The sequence below is a fragment of the Leptonychotes weddellii genome, chromosome 3 (genome assembly GCF_054177405.1).
Source record: "Leptonychotes weddellii isolate Sample4059 chromosome 3, ASM5417740v2, whole genome shotgun sequence".
In the NCBI taxonomy this organism is placed as follows: domain Eukaryota; kingdom Metazoa; phylum Chordata; class Mammalia; order Carnivora; family Phocidae; genus Leptonychotes; species Leptonychotes weddellii.
In genome coordinates, this window is record NC_138371.1 from 64590152 (window position 1) to 64597489 (window position 7338).

Genomic DNA, 7338 nt, shown 5'->3' on the forward strand with positions numbered 1-7338 from the left:
AGGAAAAGAAAGAGAAAGAAAGAAAGAAAAAGAAAAGAAAGAGAGAGAGAGAGAAAGAAAGAAGAAAGAAAGAAAGAAAGAAGAAAGAAAGAAAGAAAGAAAGAAAGAAAGAAAGAAAAAGAAAGAAAGAAAGAAAGAAAGAAAGAAAGAAAGAAAGAAAGAAAGAATAGGGAGGGAGGGAGGGGGAGGAAGGAAGGAAGGAAGGCAGGAAGGCAGGAAGGAAGGAAGGAGAAACCTCTTTGTATAAAGACTATCCACAGCAAAGACTAACAAACTTAACAAGCATCTTACTGTAAGTTTAAAGAAGATTCTAAAGATTTTCTTAAAGTAGCTTAAGGCAGTTAAAGGAAACAAATTGCACAGTACTCAGTTTACACACTATAGCTATGGTTCGTATTTGCCCATGATCTATATTTCTTTTTTGAAAGAGCCCGCTGATTTTCACCATCTCAGGGCAAATTCCACCCACAGCCTGGACCCATGACTCAGATCTGGCAGTTAAAAGTTCTGCATCCCTCCAGTCAATGTGTATGGGGAGCCTACCAACCACAGGATTTTTATTGGGATTACTGAGAAAGAGAAGTATTCTTCCCAAGGAATCACCAAGCCAATGTGTTCCAGGCCTGACCTTGGTGGTGACCATCTTTTTGCACTACTGGGCAAGGCCTGTCCGAAATGATGACAATGTGTGGGACATATGGGAGGGACACAGATTCCTGAAGTCGTCTTGTGTGCACCTGGATCCAACTGAGACTACCAACTTGACTTCGCAATTATATAGGCCAACTAAAAAAAAAAAAATGTTTTTAAGTCAAGTCAGCTTGATTTGGCTATCTGCCACTTACAGCAGAGAGAACCCAGACTGAACTACTAATATGAGATATGAAAAACACCCAATGATAGTCTCTTTATTTAGTCAAATATCTTTATTATTTTACTTTGTCTTCACAGAAAGCATAAAAGAGTCGTTTCACATAGGACTTTAATCTTCCAACCTCTGTATCCTTTAAGTTCTAAAATTTCTTTCCTGCAAATTCTCCTTCCATGGTTTTTTAGGAGCCTATACTTCACAAATCTGGTGGACTGCTATCTGGCATATTGGATATTTCCTCAAACAGCTGTTTTATTAAGGTGTTATAAATAAGTACAAGAGGTCAAAGACTTTTTGTTAAGAACTTAATATTATGAAATTGCTTAAGCATTGCACTAGATTATTTAGGAGACTTCTTTTAAAAAGTTAACATACACAATGGAAATCTGAAATTAATAGATATAGGTAAGAATGGCCCCCAAATTTTAATGTGCATAAGAATTGTGTAAAAAACTTGATGATTTGAATATCTCAGGGTCCCATCCTCAAAAGCACCATTAGGGAAATCAGAGCATGAAATCTAAAAGTCTACATCTTCACTAAGATCTTAAAGTGATTCTGATGTAATTTCAGACCACCAGCCTTGAGGAATTCTCGAAGTTCTCATTGAGCATCAGTGAAGATGTTAGTTTGAGCTTGTAAATTATGGATCTGTTTCTCCAAAAGAGTCAAGGATCATTAAGGATAAACTTGAAAATTTGCCGAATTTTACTTCCTTATAGTCTGGTCAGCATTAAATGACATAATGCATATAAAGGATTTCATATAGTTAGCATGTGCTGAGAGCAAACATTTTTAACATGCTTATTATAATGGAACTAAAAGACAACAGACTTCTTCATCTTGGCATATTTAGAGTCCAGCTCTCTTCTTTCTCTAAAAATGTTAAGGTCCAAGGTTAACTACTGTGCTGATTTTTAAACTTTTGTCTTCTGGTATCAAACCTGGGAATCTCGAGTTAGAGGAAAATATATACCACACTTGTATGTGCTTCTCTGACCCATTTACCAAGTAACCTCTAAGCCTGCAAATTTTGAGTGGGCTCAGAGTAAGAAAAAGCTCTGTATTAAGTCCAGTCTGCAGGGCAAGCTGCTCTGTCTCTTGAACTTTAGAAGAAAAGACTAGGAGAAATAGACTCATTTCACCCAAGACCGTCAGAACAAGACCCTCCAGCTGCCAGAAATCTCTGGTTGCCTCTCACTTCTTTGCATATTTTTGGTCTTTAACTCGGGTTTTCTTCCTTCTTCATTGGTTTAAGGTCCTAAAGAGTTCATAGGCATCCCTGGCCTTTAATCACAGTCCTCTTAAGGTCCTTACCCATGTCAGTCACTGATACGGGACTGATTATTCAGACACTGGTGAAGTGGAGTGATCCATATCCAAGTGAAGGGGAAATATCACTTGATTACAAATGTCTTATGAGACGTGTCTTCATGGCTCAAATTTGGAAGTCTCGTATTTTGTTTTTGAAGTACCATGTGAAGTTTAATAATAATCCTTTTCTTAGTATTTGTCTATGTTGCAGAAGCCAAACATGCAACCTCCGGAGTCTTAATTGTTGCCGTACAGCTGTCGCCATGGAACGTAATTCAAACAGTGATCCTCCAACAAAGAGAACAAGAAGACCTGACAAAGAGACGAAAAACAACTACCATTCAAAACTCAATACACAATAGTGACATCTCAAAGAACTGTGTGGATCTGGATTGATCACATCCTCAGAGGATAACAGTCCATCAGTTCATCTTTCTGAAAGGGAGTCTGATGAAATTAAAAAAAAAAAAAAAAAGCCCAGATGGTAGCTGTGAAGGGATATCTGAAAATTGAAGCAGAGAACATAATTGGCAAAACTGTACCGAGCCTCACAAAACAGATAAAATAACCTAAACCACAACATGCAAGACAAGTAATTTAAACTCATGCCATTTTAACAAATCTCATTTAGATCCCTGTGTTCCAAGGTGAGCAGGGGAGAGGAGACACTTACTGACTGGAGTGATTGATCCTGATCGCCAAAGGGAGGGCCAGGTTGCTGCTACAAATGGGGGCGGGAAGGACAATGTATGGAACCCAGGTATTCCTTCAGGTGCCTCCTAGTATTTCCACTTCTGATAGCAAAAGTTATTGGAACATTATAATAACTAAAGAAAGGCATGACCACTAAAGATTCAGACCCTTTAATAATAAAGATTTGAGTCACCCCAACAGTTAAAGGATTTAGGCAAGTTGAAGTGCTGGCTGGGGGCAAAGAAAACATGGAATGTTTAGTGGAAGAAGGAAGTTATAAATATCACTACAGCCTTCTGAAACTAGAACTGTAACAACTATGTGTATTTTCTTCCTTGCTGTTACATAAATGTAAATAAATATATCATACATTACATGATATATTATTATAATGTTACATTACTTTATTACCTTGTATATCATATATTATATGATAGTATGTATTATAATATATATTTGCATATATTGACCTCTTTTTTCCTTCCTCTTTTTCCGTTATTACTTTGAAAAGATTACTGGTAGAGATTAACTTTAAAATTTAGTCATCATATTGCAGAATATTTATATGGGGCTGGGAATAAACCCCAGGACTAATTAATATCACCTAGAGATGGATGCTATGATCTCCCTGTATCAAATATTATTTGTTAGGGTATTACTTAATTTGATCTTATGCCTTTATATCTCCCCTTTCTGAGGAAAAGATGAAAACAACTTCTTTTGTAGGGGGGGTAGTTGCATACATTTGTCATTGTTGCTCTACAGGAATTCAAATATGTTAAGAAGGGGGACATCGATACCAAGTCACTCCAGATTTGGACTGTGCCCATTTTTCTGCTATCCCTCACCTCCAAACCCATCCTTGTATACTCTGCTTTGGAATCCTGTCAATAAAAACCTGCAAACCATATCCGTCCTTTGCCAGGCGGCTTTTGATAGGCTGTATTGATAGAGGACACTGGCAGGAGACCGGACGGCCAGAGGAGGGAGAGGATGGATTTCTTCCTGTTTGCTTGCTGTTCTGGCCCATGTTGCCCCGACAACAGCCCCTCATCCTGGCAGCAGCAGTTGGTGCTACTCTGTTTTTTCTGGCACTCCTGGAACCAACCTCATAATGCCCCCTCAAACATACCAGCTCCTGACTGGTAGCACCATCACTTTAGAGGCTTGAATTCCAACCCCCAGGGTCTCTACTCATTTTTTTTTCTTTTTTTTTTTGTAAGATTTTATTTATTTATTTGACAGAGAGAGAGATAGCGAGAGCAGGAACACAAGCAGGGGGGAGTGGGAGAGGGAGAAGCAGGCTTCCCGCGGAGCAGGGAGCCCGATGCGGGGCTCGATCCCAGGACCCTGGGATCACGACCTGAGATGAAGGCAGACGCTTAACGACTGAGCCACCCAGGCGCCCTTTTTTTTCTAATAATACCAAACTCTTCCCTCTATGCTTCCAGCCCTGGAGTAGTAGCTCTTCCTACCACTGCCACCTCTATCTAAATGTAGTGTTTCATTTTTGCTCTTTGATTCTTTAGCAACCATTTAACCAAGGTCCTTGATTAAATTCCCCCTGTTAAAATAACTGGTGTGGTTTCTTTTTCCTGATTAGACACTAAGTGTTGCAACTATAAACAGCACTATTGGCCCAAGATGGCATTTAGCACACAGGGTTCATCTATTTAATTAGGCTGAGAATTCCTGTAGTAATAACATTCCGCTTTCATAACACGGGTCCACAATGTCCTTATTCAAAGTTTCCAGAGGGCGCCTGGGTGGCTCAGTTGGTTAAGCGACTGCCTTCGGCTCAGGTCATGAGCCTGGAGTCCCTGGATTGAGTCCTGCATCGGGCTCCCTGCTCTGCAGGGAGTCTGCTTCTCCCTCTGACCCTCCCCCCTCTCATGTTCTCTCTCATTCTCGCTCTCAAATAAATAAATAAAATTAAAAAAAAAAAGTTTTCAGAGCCAGAAATGTTTCAGAATTCAGAATATTTCAGATTTTAGGAAGGAAATAGTGTATATACATTAAATTGTGTAATAGCTCCAATAGGGTATGGGACAATACCTCATCATCAAACAGTTGAGGGAATAAATATTCCTTTGAATCAGTTCAGGTCAAGTTTTGTGAACAAATGAATTAAACACATACACACAACTTGTGGTTTTCAGAGCTTTTTAATTTTGCATTGTAATAAAGCATTTTGAACTTGTATTAGGAAACACTACCAAAGGACTAATCAAAGGACCAATATATTTTTTTTAATCTAAGATTGGATTAAAGTGTTTTTAGGAAAACTCTGAGTAAATCTGAGTAGGGAAGTAATGTCTGACTTAAACATAAGCAGAAACAACAGAGAAAGCTTTGAACAGGCCACTCCAGTAGTCTTCAGAAAAATTGCCCCCATTTATTACCTGAGAGTCAGTGAATCAGTTCTCTGGCAAAAGGGAAAATCTACTCTGACAGCCAATCATAAAGAGTCTGTATATGAGACTGGGTTAATGAAGTTTCATGTAAAATTCAGACAGTGGAACTCCATCAGAGGAATTGTGATAGCGATCCATGGGACATGCTCTAACATGCCAATTTGCTATTTGGGTTTTTTATGTATTATGAAATTAACCAGAAAAAAAACCCCACATATATATAAATATGTTCTTGATAATTTAAATATATCAAGCTAACTACCAGAAAAACTCAAAAAAGAAACAGGTAAAAATGATTGTTCTTGAGAAGTGGGACTGAGGGAATTGGAAATGGAGAAGAGACAGAGGGATTTTTTGTTTAGGCTTCTCTGTCTTATTTGATTTGTAACTAGGTAAATTATTAATTTAATAAAGGACTTTTTAATTACTGCCCTAAAATGTATAAACTTAAAACGGAACATGTCCCTTTGAGTTGTTAATAATAGTGCTTAATTTATAAAACATAAATATATAGGGTTTTTAGTTTCTGAACAGCAATTTAAAATTTGATTTAATAAAAGTGATTTAAGTCAAGCTGACTCAACCTCTAGCTCTAGGTGACCTAGTAAAAACATTTCTACCGCTGCTCTCCTCCTTGAAACCAACCTAATCAACAAATCAATGATAAAAACAGGGACAAAAACTTCATCTCTGATGAAGCTGGAAAATAATCACAACCTCAAACCACAAACTATGAAAACCAGCTGCCAAAAGACAGTAGATTCTGGATCAAAATGAAAGAAAGAGGCTGGGAGGAAAGACACCAAACTGGCAGATCTTTTACATTATAGGCCAAATTCCCCAAAAGCAGCATGTAGCCCTGAAGGGCTCAATCAGTGATCCCTAGGTTAGAACAGCCAGTTCTTGGAGTGTGCCCAGGAATATTCCTGAAGACTTCTCTAACCTGCAAACAGTACGAGACGTGGAGCTGAGTGAGGAACATTGAGACATGACACTTAGACAAGAAGTCTGCTCGTGTGGTCACATGGAGAATACATGAAAATAAGCAAGTGGATTTCATAGCAGACCTGTTTATTTATATAAACACTTAATTCTTACACTTTGCCAAGAACCGCTTAAGGAATCTCACAAATTTTAACCCACTTAGTCCTGATGGCTCTGTGAGGTAAGTACTATTACCATCACTATCCCTCTCTTACAAGTGAGGACACTGAGGCACTGTGAGGTGAAGTGTCTTGCCTAGGGCTGCAGCTTGTGAGCAACAGAGCCTGAATTCAAACCTAAGCAGAACACATCCAGAGTTCATGCTCGTAACCACCAAGTTAGAGCACCTCTTCGAAGGGAAATAAGAATGAGTGAAAAAATGAAGGAAGGAAACAGCATCACACGCAAAAATTTTGTTGTGATTAAAAAGAAAGCCAACGTGCTCACCCAAGAAGGGTACCAAGAATACTAAAAACACTGGGGACAGACATGCCCACAGGCAGAGCCCGAACAGAGTGTGCTGGAAAATGCTCTGAGACTTTCATAGGTTCCATAAACTATGATTTCTCACATTGCTCTTACCTCAGCTTAGTCTGCTAAAGTGAAACTGCCCGCTGCTTCAGCTTGCCCTCTGGGCCCCTTTCCTCCAAATTATTGAGGTCATAGCTAGTTGTGACCAGACTACCCTCCTTCAAAGATGAGTAATAATTAGAAATGGAACTGTGCAGCCAATGAGGAGGGAAGGAACAAAACAAAGGCCTGCAGAAAGACATGTAAATGAGCAGCTGAAAGAAAATAAAACCAGTACAGAAAACAAACAGAAAAAAAAAAGACTTAGTGCTTAAAATAGAGTCAAAGATATGGAGGAAAAGGACAGGAATCCATCAAAATCCTTGAGGAGAACACGCGCAACAACCTCTTTGACCTCAGCTGCAGCAACTTCTTGCTAGACACATCGCCAAAGGCAAGGGAAGCAAGGGCAAAAATAAACTACTGGGACTTCATCAAGATAAAAAGCTTTTGCACAGCAAAGGAAACAGTCAACAAAACCAAAAGACAACC